At 43.9% G+C, this 15,899-nt stretch overlaps 1 protein-coding gene across 1 annotated transcript in view; it reads right to left on the reverse strand.

The window, feature by feature from the left end:
- TDRD10 (tudor domain containing 10) overlaps window positions 1-15,899 on the reverse strand; it is a 51,107-nt gene that overhangs the window by 30,254 nt on the left and 4,954 nt on the right. The gene's annotated exons all lie outside the window — the stretch shown is intronic.

The following is a 15,899-nucleotide window of genomic DNA, read 5'->3' on the forward strand; positions in this document are numbered from 1 at the left end:
TCTCAAGGTTTCAGATCCCCAGACAGCAAGTCTGGATCCAATTTAACCCATACTTAATGAAGATCTATTATGCGCTGTATGTGCCAGGTTTTGTAGGATACACAAGAAAGGCCACAGCCCTGTCTTCAGTGAAGCTCACCAGTCAAGCAGGGATGCAGACAACACAATCAAGTAAACAGACCGTTTCATCACTGCACATACAGCTGGCTATGGGTGCACACGTCCTGTCATTTAATCCAGATTTGGAGGGAAAGGAGGTGGTCCGGGCATGCTCCCAGGAGGAAGTGACTTCCGAAGCTTTGCAAGTACCTCCTCCTCACTGCTTCTCAACCCTGCCTGGCCTCTGCCCAGGGATATGGTTCCCTTCCTCATCCCCAGACACTTCCCCATACCCTTCTTAACTCCTCTCCTAGTCTGCCCTCAGGCCATCTTCCTCACCCCATCCCCTGCTCCCCATCCTGCTCCACGGGTTTGGGTTGCTGTCTACACAAAGGCATCAACCTCCCCTGCTTTATGATAATGTCTATGCCACCCTGAGGCCTTTTCGAGCTACACCCTATTTTTTCTCTTTTCTGCCAAACTTGTAGAAAGAGCCGTCTCCACCTAATGCCTCCATTTCCTCCCTGCCCACTCCCTTCTGACTGCCTGCGCCAGGCTGGTTCCAGCCCGACTGAAATGCTTCCTTGCAGGTCACAGACGTGCGCTTGCTGCCCACTGTGATGGCTTCACTTCAGGCTTCAGCTCTTTCAACTCCTGCCTGTACCCCTCAATACTTCCTCCTTCCTTGGCTTCCCCACAAGAGTGTTAATGATTATAACATTTCACAACCATGATGAAAACCAATTTTTCTCTGGAAAACTCTATTTTGGAAAAAATTAATATTTATACCATCTTCCAAAGTCACTTTGTTGGCTCAAGAAAATAGAAATGCATTATGTATAACTCATTTTTCTCAGTCTTAATGTTTATACTATGTTTATATTCAAATTTTCTAATTTGCTTTATCTTAAATATTTAATGTTTATTACACATGAATCTACAAGATGCTGAGCAACAAGCAATTTGTGAGAATGAGCAATGTGTGCTTAGCATTTTCAGTTTACCAAGCACTTTCATATCCTTTATTCCATTTGGTTTTCACAACCACCCTATAAAGTACACATTATTACTACACTCATTGCACAGAGGCATAAAATAAGGATCAGAGAGGTTAAATGATGTCGCTACGGCTATATAGCCAATTTAGAAACAGGACTTGAACTCCAGACTCTGAACTTCAAATCCTACATTTTTTTTTCCATTATATAGTGCAAAATCATAGTTTTCTTCTCAGGTTTTACCACTGTTAAAATAAAATAGAAAATGAATATTTTGGCAGGTATCAGGAAACCATAACCTTGGGCCAAATCCAGTCCACCACCTTTTTTTGTAAATAAAGTTTTACTGGAACACAGCCATGCACATCCATTCACTCATTGTCTACAGCTGCTTTCAGGTTACAATGGCCTTGAACGCATAAAGTATTTACTATGTGGCCGGGCACAGTGGCTCAAGCCTGAAATCCCAGCACTTTGGGAGGCTGAGGTAGACGGATTGCTTGAGTCCAGAAGTTCAAGACCAGCCTGGGCAACATGAGACCCTGTCTCTACAAAAAATACAAAAAATTAGCTGGGCATGGTGGTGCATGCCTGTAGTCCCAGTTACTCAGCAGGCTGAGGTGGGAGGATAGATTGAGCCCAGGAAGTAGAGGTTGCAGTGAGCTGAGATCATACCACTGCACTCTAGCCTGGGCAACACAGCAAGACCCTGTCTCAAAACAAAAACAAAAACAAAAACAAAACAGGAAAACAAAACAACAAAAAGCATTTACTATCTGACCCCTTACAGAAAAAGTTTGCAAACCCTTGTGCCATAGCAATGGTTCTCTATTTCGACTACAGACAACATTCAGTTGGGGAGTAAATACTTTTTCTCTTTTAATTACCAATGCAACACCTAGCCCACTCCAGGTATACAAAACCAGAATTGCTGGGGTTGGGACTAAGGCATCGGTGTTTTGTTTTGTTTTGTTTTGTTTTGAGACGGAGTCTTGCTCTGTCGCCCAGGCTGGAGTGCAGTGGCCGGATCTCAGTTCACTGCAAGCTCTGCCTCCTGGGTTTACACCATTCTCCTGCCTCAGCCTCCCGAGTAACTGGGATTACAGGCGCCCACCAACTCACCCGGCTAGTTTTTTGTATTTTTAGTAGAGACGGGGTTTCACCGTATTAGCCAGAATGGTCTCAATCTCCTGACCTCATGATCCACCCGTCTCGGCCTCCCAAAGTGCTGGGATTACAGGCTTGAGCCACCACGCCCGGCCGGCATCGGTGTTTTTTAAGAAGCTCCCCAGATGATTTCAATACACAGCCAAGACTGAAAACGAAAATGACTGTTCCATGGTTTCAGATTTAGGAAGCACGAGTTTCCAGAAAATGTGCCTGAGGGTGAGAGAAGAATCTCCCTCGCTCCCCACAACATACACACACAAATACTAAAAACCCAATGACATCTTTTTATCCACGGAATTTCTTATTTTCTTTTTTTTTTTTTTTTTTTTTTTTTTTGAGACAAGAGTTTGCTCTTGTCGCCCAGGCTAGAATACAAAGGCGCAATCTCAGCTCACTGCAACCTCTGCCTCCTGGGTTCAAGCAATTCTCCTGCCTCAGCCTCCCAAGTAGTTGGGATTATAGGCACCCACCACCATGCCCGGCTAATTTTTTGTGTTTTTAGTAGAGACAGTGTTTCACCATGTTGGTCAGGCTGGTCTTGAACTACTGACCTCAGGTGATCCGTCCGTCTCAGCCTCCCAAAGTGCTAGGATTACAGGTGTGAGCCACTGCGCCTGGCCCATCCATGGAATTTCAATCAGTGTTATCAGTAAGGGTGCCCCATCAGCAGATGCTGCTACAGTTGATAGTTATCACTAGGAATTTCTAAAATCTGAAAGCATGCCCTAATTTTGACATTTTTTCCTGCCCCTTAACAGTTTAATTTGTTTATTTAAAAACGTTTTGATCGGCTGGGCACGGTGGCTCACATGCCTGTAATCCCAGCACTTTGGGAGGCTGAGGCAGGCAGATCACAAAGTCAGGAGATTGCGACCATCCTAGCTAACACGGTGAAACCCCGTCTCTACTAAAAATCCAAAAAGAAATTAGCCGGGCGTGGTGGGGGGGCGCCTGTAGTCCCAGCTACTCGGAAGGCTGAGACAGGAGAATGGCGTGAACCTGGGAGGTGGAGCTTGCAGTGAGCCAAGATTGTGCCACTGCACTCCAGCCTGGGCGACAGAGCAAGATTCCACCTCGAAAAAAAAAAAAAAAAAAAGGTTTTGATCAATTATAGATATGAAAGGAGGCTTGGTACATTAAGCTAAAATTGCCTCATGCCCCGTAGGGAATTCTACATCTCATTTTAAATCATAAAAGTAACTTACCAGGATTTTTTAAAATTACAAAGACATTGAATGTGTATTGTAGAATTTTTTTAAAAAAACACAGATAAGCAAACTAGAAGTATTGTTCATAATCCTGCCACCAAAATATGAACACTTCACATCTACTATAAATATCATGAAATCATACTGTACCTTCTGCTTTGTAACCTATTTCACTTAAAGACACATCCCTTTCAGTTAATCACCGCCAACCACATGGTTTAAAGGATCTATAGCCTGCTATTAGTTAAGGCACCAGCATTTATGGACCACTGTCTCTGTGCCAGACAGGCAGGAGGTTACTGCAGTCACCTATGTGCTAAGTAATTTCATGCCAATCCAACTGGCAGCAACTTAACAGTTGGGCAACACCAAGCATTCATGACAGAGGAACCTTGTGCTGCTGGTGGGAGTGCAAGTCAGTCCCCTTCCTGGTCCAGCTGTGAGGACCATGCGGCCCAGATGCCCCACACCTAGGTACAGGCTCCAGAGGCACTCACACCTCGCACACCGATACGCATACAAGCTGGTTCACTGAAGCTCTGCTTAAGGTAGCAAAACCTAGGAAAATATTAGTTTGAACCATGTGAAATTGATGATTTTGCAGATTTAAAAAATGGTCCAAGCCGGGCACAGTGGCTTAGGCCTGTAATCCTAGCACTTTGGGAGGCCGAAGTGGGCAGATCCCCTGAGGTCAGGAGTTCCAGACTAGCCTGACCACCACATCTACTAAAAATACAAAATTAGCCAGGGATGGTGGCGGGTGCCTGTAATCCCAGCTACTTGGGAGGCTGAGGCAATTCCTTAAACCCCGGGGGGCGGAGGTTGCAGTGAGCCGAGATTGCACCACTGCACTCCAGCCTGGGCAACAAGAGCAAGATTCCATCTCAAAAAAAAAAAAAAAAAAAAAGGTCCAATACCAGCTATTTCATATGGTACAACCTAAGAACTGGAATGTCTATTTGCAGGTAAACATACTGTGGTAGGTTCATACAAAGGAATATTGTAACAGCCGAAATTTCTGCCTAGAGCTGCACATGCCAACACGGACATGATCAAAGCAAGCCACAGACAAACACGCAGACAGAAGGTGAGGGATCAACAACCACCTGCCCAGCATCTCAGCTCCCTGCTTTCCAGGGAACACCCCAGACATGGTCATTCCCAATGCCTACCCCCAAATGACAGCTTTGAACCCCGTGCTCTCTGACCCCCTCCTATCTTTCCTGCTCACACCTCTGGTTCTCCAACTCTTTTCCTCAGTACTGGGACCCTTCAGGCTCCACCGCTTTCCACCCTCCTGCAAACCCCTGACTCTGACCCTTTTCTCCTAACCGTCCTGCCCCACCCGAACCTACAATGTTCTTGCTGTGCTTTTTTTTTTTCAGTCAGGGTCTGGCTCTGTTGCCCAGGCTGGAGTGCAGTGACATGATCTTGGCTCACTACAGCCTCTGCTTCCCAGGCTCAAGCCAACCTCCCACCTTAACCTCCCAAATAGCTGAGATTACAGGCATGCGCCACCATGCCTGGCTTATTTCTGTATTTTTCATAGACACAGGGTTTTGTCATGTTGCTCAGGCTAATCCGAAACTCCTAACCTCAAGCAATCCACCTACCTGGGCCTCCCAAAGGGCTGGGATGACAGGCGTGAGCCACCGTGCAATGCTCCTGGCCCCGTGCTGTGCTCACTAACCAGCTTAGGTGCCTGGGTCTGTCACTGCAATCACTACCTGGTGTCCAGTACTTCATGGCATTCCTACTACTTATTCCTCATCATCAGACCCCCACTCTCCCAGAAAAAACTACCGTACACACTTTGCACATCCTTTCTATTCAGCAGAGAACCCTGATTTTTATTTCACTAAGAGAAGCAACCAAAGGGGAACTTTCATTCTCCCACCACCCCCACATCTGTACTCATCCCTCTACGTGGAAGACCTCTCCCTGCCCCGATCCCTTCCTTCCCACCTTCTCGAGGCCTCTGCCGCTAAATCAGCTCCTCTCTTTCCAGCATCAGTTTCCCTCTCCATTGGATGAGCATACGAATTCGCCATGTTAATACTTATCACACATAACATCTCAGACCCCTTACATCCCTCCAGCTACTACTCCATCTCCCTACTCTTCTTTTTGACTAAAATCCTTGAAAAAGTCATCAACGCTATCTTCACTTCCTCTTACTCTTTCATTCAATAGATACTTATTAGGTGCCCACCCTGTGCTAGAAATGTGTTAGGTGCAGAAAGCAGAGCCCTCCTGGGCTCATCTTTTATGGGGAAGAGATCATCACTAAGAGGAGTAAGTAGCAGGTGGCAGGGCATGGTGGCTCACGCCTGTAATCCCAGCACTTTTGGAGGCTGAGGCAGGCAGATCACCTGAGGTCAGGAGTTTGAGATCAGCCTGGCCAACAAGGTGAAATCCCATCTCTACTAAAAAAATACAAAAATTAACTGGGTGTGGTGGTGGATGCCTGTAATCCCAGCTACTCGGGAGGCTGAGGCAGGAGAATTGCTTAAGGAGGCGGCGGTGGCAGTGAGTCAAGATCGCACCATTGCATTCCAGCCTGGATGACAAGAGCGAAATTCCATCTCAAAAAATAAAAAAATAAGAGGAGTAAGTAGCAGGTGTGGTGAGTTCAATGGTGGAAAGTATTAAGGAGACATAGAGCAGGAAGGACAGGAAGAATGGGGGCTGTAACTGAGGGAGAAGAGCCAGGGAGGGCCTCTGAGAAGGCCACCTCCGAAGCAGAGCAGTGAGCAGAGGAAACTGCAGGTGCAAGGCCCTACGGCAGGTTCTGGGCTGAGCAAGGCCAGAGAAGCTACTGTGGAGCAAACAAGGAAGAAGGCAGGAGTGAGGCAGGCACAGGGAGTGGTTCACACAAGCCCACAAGGGACTCTGCTCTTCCTAAATAAGAAGGGAAGCCACTGGAGGCTTCTAAGTGGAGCGGGGCCAAGACCTGCTTGCCACTTTATGGGGTCACTCTGGCTGCTATGTTAAGATTAGACTGCAGGGGATTAGGGCAGAAGCAAGAAGAGCGGGCTGGGTGCAGTGGCTCATATCTGTAATCCCAGCACTTTGGGAGGCCGAGGCAGGCAGATCACTTGAGCCCAGGAGTTTGAGACCAACCTGAGCAACACGCGAAATCCCGTCATAAAAATTAGCCAGAGGCTGAGCGCGGTGGCTCATTCCTATAATCCCAGCATTCTGGGAAGCCAAGGTGGGCGGATCGCCAAGGTGGGCGGATCATTTGAGGTCAGGTGTTCGAGACCAGCCTGGCCAACATGGTGAAGCCCCGTTTTTAGAAGCCCTCTACTAAAAACACAAAAATTAGCCAGGTGTGGTAGTACACGACTGTAACCCCAGCTACACGGGAGGCTGAGGCAGGAAAATCGCTTGAATCCAAGAGGCAGAGGTTGCAGTGAGCCGAGATCACGCCGCTGTACTCCAGCCTGGGCAACAGAGTAAGGCTTCGTCTCAAAAAAATAAATACATAAATAAATAAAAAAGCCGGGTATGGTGATGTGTTCCTGTGGTACCAGCTACATGGGAGGCCGAGGTAGAAGGCTTGCTTGGGCCTGGGAGCTCAAGGCTGCAGTGAGCCATAACTGCACCACTGCATTCTAGCCTGGGTAACAGAGCAAGACCCTGTCTCAAAAAGAAAAAAAGACAAATGAACTAAGATCCCTGGCAGTAATCCAGATGGGACAGCAGTGCAAGCAGTGGCGTGACAACAGGTGCCAGGTTCTGGATGTAAGTAACTTTTTGTTATGAAATAATTCCAAACATACACAGAAGTAGAGAGTACAATAAACTCCCACAAGCCTATCACCATGCTTCAACCAGCACCCCCATTCCATGTGTTTCCCGTCTCTCCACCCCTTATTCACCAGTGTCTTAGAGAATCCCGGGCATTCTGTCATCTCACCTTTAAATACTTTAGCCTACTCCTCAAAGAGGCATTTTCTCACTAGACACACCATTATCAAGCTAAGAAAAACAATAATGTCTTACTATCAACAGGTAAACCTCACCAATTGTCTCAGAAATGTCTTTTTGTGGTTGTTTTGTCCAAAACAGGATCAAGACAAAGGCTAATCATTGTATTTCACTGTCATTTCTAAGTCTCTTCTATTTTATTTTATTTTTGAGACAGAATCTTGCTCTGTCACCCAGGCTGGAATGCAGTGGCACGACCTCAGGTCGCTGCAACCTCTGCCTCCCAGGTTCAAACAATTCTCCTGTCTCAGCCTCCCAAGTAGCTGGAATTATAGGCACCTACCACCATGTCTGGCTACTTTTTGTATTTTTAGTAGAGATGGGGTTTCACCATATTGGTCAGGGTGACCTGTCTTGGCCTCCCAAAGTGCTGGGATTACAGGCACGAGCCACCACACCCAGCCCCTAAGTCTCTTCCAAATCTCCTTAAATCTCTATCAGATCTACTTCAATTTTTCCACGACTGACTTGTTCTGGAAATCAGGTCAGCTGTTCTATACACAAGAGTGCTACTGCTTTATGGCGGCATTGTTATTTTTTTATTTTTTATTTTTTTAGGTTTTCTTTTTATAAAAATTATTATACTTTAAGTTCTAGGGTACACGTGCACAACGTGCAGGTTTGTTACATATGTATACATGTGCCATGTTGGTGTGCTGCACCCATCAACTCATCAGCACCCTTCAACTTGTCATTTACATCAGGTATAACTCCCAGTGCCATCCCTCCCCCCTCCCCGCTGCCCAAAATAGGCCCCAGTGTGTGATGTTCCCCTTCCCGTGTCTAAGAGATCTCAATGTTCAATTCCCACCTATGAGTGAAAACATGCGGTGTTTGGTTTTCTGTTCTTGTGATAGTTTGCTGAGAATGATGGTTTCCAGCTGCATCCATGTCCCTACAATGGACACAAACTCATCCTTTTTTATGGCTGCATAGTATTCCATGGTGTATATGTGCCATATTTTCTTAATCCAGTCTGTCACTGATGGACATTTGGGTTGATTCCAAGTCTTTGCTATTGTGAATAGTGCTGCAATAAACATACTTGTGCATGTGTCTTTATAGCAGCACGATTTATAATCCTTTGGGTATATACCCAGTAATGGGACAGCTGGGTCATATGGTATTTCTAGTTCTAGATCCTTGAGGAACCGCCATACTATTTTCCACAATGGTTGAACTAGTTTACAATCCCACCAACAGTGTAAAAGTGTTCCTATTTCTCCACATCCTCTCCAGCACCTGTTGTTGCTTGACTCTTTAATGATCGCCATTCTAACTGGTGTGAGATGGTGCCTCATTGTGGTTTTGATTTGCATTTCTCTGATGGCCAGTGATGATGAGCATTTTTTCATGTGTCTGTTGGTTGTATGAATGTCTTTTGAGAAATGTCTGTTCATATCCTTTGCCCACTTTTTGATGGGGTTGTTTTTTTCTTGTAAATTTGTTTAAGTTCTTTGTAGGTTCTAGATATTAGCCCTTTGTCAGATGAGTAGATTGCAAAAATTTTCTCCCATTCTGTAGGTTGCCTGTTCACTATGATGGTAGTTTCTTTTGCTGTGCAGAAGCTCTTTAGTTTAATGAGATCCTATTTGTCAATTCTGGCTTTTGCTGCCTTTGCTTTTGGTGTTTTAGACATGAAGTCCTTGCCCATGCCTATGTCCTGAATGGTATTACCTAGGTTTTCTTCTAGAGTTTTTACGGTATTAGGTCTAACATTTAAGTCTCTAATCCATCTTGAATTAATTTTCATATAAGGAGTAAGAAAAGGATCCAGTTTCAGCTTTCTGCTTATGGCTAGCCAATTTTCCCAGCACCATTTATTAAATAGGGAATCCTTTCCCCGTTTCTTGTTTTTGTCAGGTTTGTCAAAGATCAGATGGCTGTAGATGTGTGGTATTATTTCTGAGGGCTCTGTTGTGTTCCATTGGTCTATATCTCTGTTTTGGTACCAGTACCATGCTGTTTTGGTTACTGTAGCCTTGTAGTATAGTTTGAAGTCAGGTAGCGTGATGCCTCCAGCTTTGTTCTTTTGACTTAGGATTGTCTAGGCAATGCGGGCTCTTTTTTGGTTCCATATGAACACTAAAGCAGTTTTTTCCAATTCTGTGAAGAAACTCATTGGGAGCTTGATAGGGATGGCATTGAATCTATAAATTACCTTGGACAGTATGGCCATTTTCACAATATTGATTCTTCCTATCCATGAGTATGGTATGTTCTTCCATTTGTTTGTGTCCTATTTTATTTCACTGAGCAGTGGTTTGTAGTTCTCCTTGAAGAGGTCCTTCACATCCCTTGTAATTTGGATTCCTAGGTATTTTATTCTCTTTGAAGCTATCGTGAATGGGAGTTCATTCATGATTTGGCTCTCTGTTTGTCTGTTACTGGTGTATAAGAATGCTTGTGATTTTTGCACATTGATTTTGTATCCTGAGACTTCGCTGAAGTAGCTTATCAGCTTAAGGAGATTTTGGGCTGAGACGATGGGGTTTTCTAAATACACAATCATGTCACCTGCAAACAGGGACAATTTGACTTCTTTTTTTCCAAACTGAATATGCTTGATTTCTTTCTCTTGCCTGATTGCCCTGGCCAGAACTTCCAACACTATGTTGAATAGGAGTGGTGAGAGAGGGCATCCCTGTCTTGTGCCAATTTTCAAAGGGAATGCTTCCAGTTTTTGCCCATTCAGTATGATATTGGCTGTGGGTCTGTCATAAATAACTCTTATTATTTTGAGATACATTCCATCAACACCAAATTTATTGAGAGTTTTTAGCATGAAGGGCTGTTGAATTTTATCAATGGCCTTTTCTGCATCTATTGAGATAATCATGTGGTTTTTGTCTTTGGTTCTGTTTATATGCTGGATTACGTTTATTGATTTGCGTATGTTGAACCTGCCTTGAATCCCAGGGATGAAGCCCTCTTGATCATGGTGGATAAGCTTTTTGATGTGCTGCTGGATTCGGTTTGCCATTATTTGATTGAGGATTTTTGCATCGATGTTCATCAGGGATATTGGTCTAATATTCTCTTTTTTTGTTGTGTCTCTGCCAGGCTTTGGTATCAGGATGATGTTGGCCTCATAAAATGAGTTAGGGCGGATTCCCTCTTTTTCTATTGATTGGAATAGTTTCAGAAGGAATGGTACCAGCTCCTCCTTGTACCTCTGGTAGAATTCGGCTGTGAATCCATCTGGTCCTGGACTTTTTTTGGTTGGTAGGCTATTAATTATTGCCTCAATTTCAGAGCCTGTTATTGGTCTATTCAGGGATTCAACTTATTCCTGGTTTAGTCTTGGGAGAGTGTGTCCAGGAAATTATCCATTTCTTCTAGGTTTTCTAGTTTATTTGCATAGAGGTGTTTATAGTATTCTCTGATGGTAGTTTGTATTTCTGTGGGGTTGGTGGTGATATCCCCTTTATCATTTTTTATTGCATCTATTTGATTCTTCTCTCTTTTCTTCTTTATTAGTCTTGCTAACGGTCTATCAATTTTGTTGATCTTTTCAAAAAACCAGCTCCTGGATTCATTGATTTTTTTGGAGGGCTTTTTGTGTCTCTATCTCCTTCAGTTCTGCTCTGATCTTAGTTATTTCTTGCCTTCTGCTAGCTTTGGAATGTATTTGCTCTTGCTTCTCTAGTTCTTTTAATTGTGATGTTAAGGTGTCAATTTTAGATCTTTCCAGCTTTCTCTTGTGGGCATTTAGGGCTATAAATTTCCCTCTACACACTGTTTTAAATGTGTCCCAGAGATTCTGGTATGTTGTATCTTTGTTCTCATTGGTTTCAAAGAACATCTTTATTTCTGCCTTCATTTCGTTATATACCCAGTAGTCATTCAGGAGCAGGTTGTTCAGTTTCCATGTAGTTGAGCAGTTTTGATTGAGTTTCTTAGTCCTGCATTCTAGTTTGATTGCACTGTTGTCTGAGAGACAGTTTGTTATACTTTCTGTTCTTTCACATTTGCTGAGGAGTGCTTTACTTCCAACTATGTGGTCAATTTTGGAATAATTGTGATGTAGTGCTGAGAAGAATGTATATTCTATTGATTTGGGGTGGAGAGTTCTGTAGATGTCTATTAGGTCCGCTTGGTGCAGAGTTGAGTTCAATTCCTGAATATCCTTGTTAACTTTCTGTCTCGTTGATCTGTCTAATGTTGACAGTGGGGTGTTGAAGTCTCCCATTATTATTGTATGGGAGTCTAAGTCTCTTTGTAAGTCTCTAAGGACTTGCTTTATGAATCTGGGTGCTCCTGTATTGGGTGCATATATATTTAGGATAGTTAGCTCTTCCTGTTGAATTGATCCCTTTACCATTATGTAATGGCCTTCTTTGTCTCTTTTGATCTTTGTTGGTTTAAAGTCTGTTTTATCAGAGACTAGGATTGCAACCCCTGCCTTGTTTTGTTTTCCATTTGCTTGGTAGATCTTCCTCCATCCCTTTATTTTGAGCCTATGTGTGTCTCTGCATGTGAGATGGGTCTCCTGAATACAGCAAACTGATGGGTCCTGACTCTTTATCCAATTTGCCAGTCTGTGTCTTTTAATTGGACCATTTAGTCCATTTACATTTAAGGTTAATATTGTTATATGTGAACTTGATCCTGTCATTGTGATATTAGCTGGTTATTCTACTCGTTAGTTGATGCAGTTTCTTCCTAGCATCAATGGTCTTTACATTTTGGCATGTTTTTGCAATGGCTGGTACCAGTTGTTCCTTTCCATGTTTAGTGCTTCCTTCAGGATCTCTTGTAGGGCAGGCTTGGTGGTGACAAAATCTCTAAGCATTTGCTTGTCTGTAAAGGATTTTATTTCTCCTCCACTTATGAAGCTTAGTTTGGCTGGATATGAAATTCTGGGTTGAAAATTCTTTTCTTTAAGAATGTTGAATATTGGCCCCCACTCTCTTCTGGCTTGTAGAGTTTCTGCTGAGAGATCCGCTGTTAGTCTGACGGTCTTCCCTTTGTGGGTAACCCGACCTTTCTCTCTGGCTGCCCTTAACATTTTTTCCTTCATTTCAATTTTGGTGAATCTGACAATTATGTGCCTTGGCGCATAACTGGGAGAGGAGTATCTTTGTGGCGTTCTCTGTATTTCCTGAATTTGAATGTTGGCCTGCCTTACTAGGTTGGGGAAGTTCTCCTGGATGATATCCTGAAGAGTGTTTTCCAACTTGGTTCCATTTTCCCCCTCACTTTAAGGCACACTAATCAGATGCAGATTTGGTCTTTTCACATAATCCCATATTTCTTGGAGGCTTTGTTCATTTCTTTTTCCTCTTTTTTCTCTAGACTTCTCTTCTCACTTCATTTCATTCATTTGATCTTCAATCATTGATACTTTCTTCCAGTTGATCGAGTCGGTTACTGAAGCTTGTGCATTTGTCACGTAATTCTCGTGTCATGGTTTTTATCTCTATCAGTTCATTTATGGCCTTCTCTGCATTGATTATTCTAGTTATCCATTCTTCCATTCTTTTTTCAAGATTTTTAGTTTCTTTGCACTGGGTATGTAGTTCCTCCTCTAGCTCTGAGTTTGACTGACTGAAGCCTTCTTCTCTCAACTCATCAAAGTCATTCTCCGTCCAGCTTTGATCCGTTGCTGGCAATGAGCTGCATTCCTTTGGAGGGGGAGATGCGCTCTGATTTTTTTAATTTCCAGCTTTTCTGCCCTGCTTTTTCCCCATCTTTGTGGTTTTATCTGCCTTTGGTCTTTGATGATGGTGACGTACTGATGGGGTTTTGGTGTGGGTGTCCTTTCTGTTTGTTAGTTTTCCTTCTAACAGTCAGTACACTCAGCTGCAGGTCTGCTGGAGTTTGCTTGAGGTCCACTCCAGACCGTTTGCCTGGGTATCAGCAGAGGATGCTGCAGAAGGTAGAATATTGCTGAACAGCGAGTGTTGCTGTCTGATTCTTGCTCTGGAAATTTAGTTTCAGAGGTGTGCCCAGCCATGTGAGGTGTGAGGTGTCAGTCTGCACCTAGTGGGGGATGTCTCCCAGTTAGGTTACTCAAGGGTCAGGGACCCACTTGAGCATGCAGTCTGTCCGTTCTCAGATCTCAACCTCCAAGCTGGGAGACCCACTGCTCTCTTCAAAGCTGTCAGACAGGGTCATTTACATCTGCAGAAGTTTCTGCTTTTTGTTTAGCTATGCCCTGTCCCCAGAGGTGGAGTCTATAGAGGCAGGCAGGCCTCCTTGAGCTGCGGTGGTCTCCACCCAGTTTGAGCTTCCTGGCGGCTTTGTTTACCTACTTAAGCCTCAGCAATGGTGGGCGCCCCTCCCCCAGCCTCACTGCTGCCTTTCAGTTAGATCTCAGACTGCTGTGCTAGCAATGAGGGAGGCTCCGTGGGCGTGGGGCCCTCTGGGCCAGGTGTGGGGGTATAATCTGCTGGTGTGCCGTTTGCTAAGACCCTTGGTAAAGCACAGTATTAGGGTGGGAGTTACCCGATTTTCCAGGTGTTGTGTGTCTCAGTTTCCCTTGGCTAGGAAAAGGGATTCTCTTCCCCCTTGCGCTTTCCAGGTGAGGCAATGCCTTGCCCTGCTTCAGCTCTCGCTGGTCGGGCTGCACCAGCTGACTAGCACCAATTGTCCAGCACTCCCAAGTGAGATGGACCCAGTACCTCAGTTGAAAATGCAGAAATCACCCGTCTTCTGTGTCGCTCGTGCTGGGAGCTGGAGGCTGGAGCTGTTCCTATTCAGCCATCTTGCTGAGGATCTCAGTGGCATTATTTTGGTCTTCTATTCCCTATATTTCCTTTTGACCACAAATCTGTCATAGAGCTTGACTAGTATAGGTGTGTTTTTTTGGTAGAACTTTAAAATGCTGTGGTTGCCTTTATCTTGTATCACTTTTTAGGGGGCTCATATCTGGTTATCTCATTTTTAGTGAGGCTAAAATTAGCAAGTTCAAATGGTAACATCCTGATCCATCCATTGTAAAAGTGCCCATCAATACTTTACCTGATGAATTAAGGAAGCTCAGATAACCACTGTCTGAAACAGGTATCTTACTGGTCTTTGCACAATGGTCATTTTTTAATTCTATCATTTCTTCTGCATTTATGAGCTAGAGTTCTTCTGTAAAGAACTTTCTCTCATTCACCAGGGTTTTTTTGCTCTGAAAATGCTATTACATTGGCGTTGGAAAACAAGATAAATACTTCTTCCTTCTCTTTAATTATCAAGTTTTATGTTAATGAACCATTATCTTTCCATTTTTAGTTGTGTCCAGTGCTATTTCTCCCTTCTTTATACCATTACAAATTAATGCTTTTTTAAATCATTGGTGAATTTTAATCAACTGTAGTACTTGATGCTCAAATTGCTCCATCTTTGGCGCATGGGACACCCTCTTTGTTTGCTCTTGTGTCTTTTTCTTTTTGTTTGGAAACTTTCAAATCAGAATAAAAACAGATAAAATAGTATTACAAATCCCTATATGCCTATTACTCAGCAGCCTCAGCAATTCTCAATTCATGGCCATTCCCATTTCATCGTAACATCTCTCCCGGCCACTAGTCTATTCCGAAACAAATCTCAAACACCACATTGCTTCACATGCAAACACTTCAGCACAAACTCCAAGAAATAAGACCACCACCTCTAAATAAACCACCTCTGAATAAAACCTCCTGTCTTTTCATTCAAATTTCAATAGTCTTTGATAGCTTTCTGGCATAACAGCTCCAGATCTGGAATCAGCCATTTTTCTAAGAAGGCCTGGTTCTCTTTAGTGGAAAAGAACACAATCTATGGGCTAGGTGTGTTACTGCTATTGGGTAATCAGAGCTCCAAAGTCTCTCAGCAGACAGAGCTAGAAGATATGCACCTTAAAAGAGGAAAAAGTCGCCGGGTGCAGTGTCTCATGCCTGTAATCCAAGCACTTTGGGAGGCTGAGGCGGGCAGATCACCTGAGGTCAGGGGTTCGAAACCAGCCTGACCATCATGGAGAAACCCCCATCTCTACTAAAAATACAAATTGAGCCAGGCGTGGTGGCGCATGCCTGCAATCCCAGCTACTCGGGAGACTAAAGCACAACTTCTTGAACCCGGGAGTCAGAGGTTGCAGTGAACTGAGATCCAGCCACTGCACTCCAGCCCGGGCAACAAGAGCGAAACTCTGTCCAAAAAAAAAAGAGGAACAAAATACTAAGACACTCTAACACAAATGAACCCTAAAAACATGCTTAGTGAAAGAAAACACAAAATTCCACATTGTATGATTCTATTGATATAAAATGTCCAGAATAGGAAATCCTTAAGAGACAGAAAGTAGATTCGTGGTTACCAGGGGCTGGGAGGAAGGGGGAAAGGGAAGGACTGCTAATGGGTATGAGGTTTATTTTGGGGGTGATGAAAATGTTCAGAAATTAGGATTGATGGCTGCACAATCTTGTGAATATACTAGTAACTGAATTGTACTTTT

This window comes from Chlorocebus sabaeus, chromosome 20 (assembly GCF_047675955.1).
Source record: "Chlorocebus sabaeus isolate Y175 chromosome 20, mChlSab1.0.hap1, whole genome shotgun sequence".
NCBI classification, from domain to species: domain Eukaryota; kingdom Metazoa; phylum Chordata; class Mammalia; order Primates; family Cercopithecidae; genus Chlorocebus; species Chlorocebus sabaeus.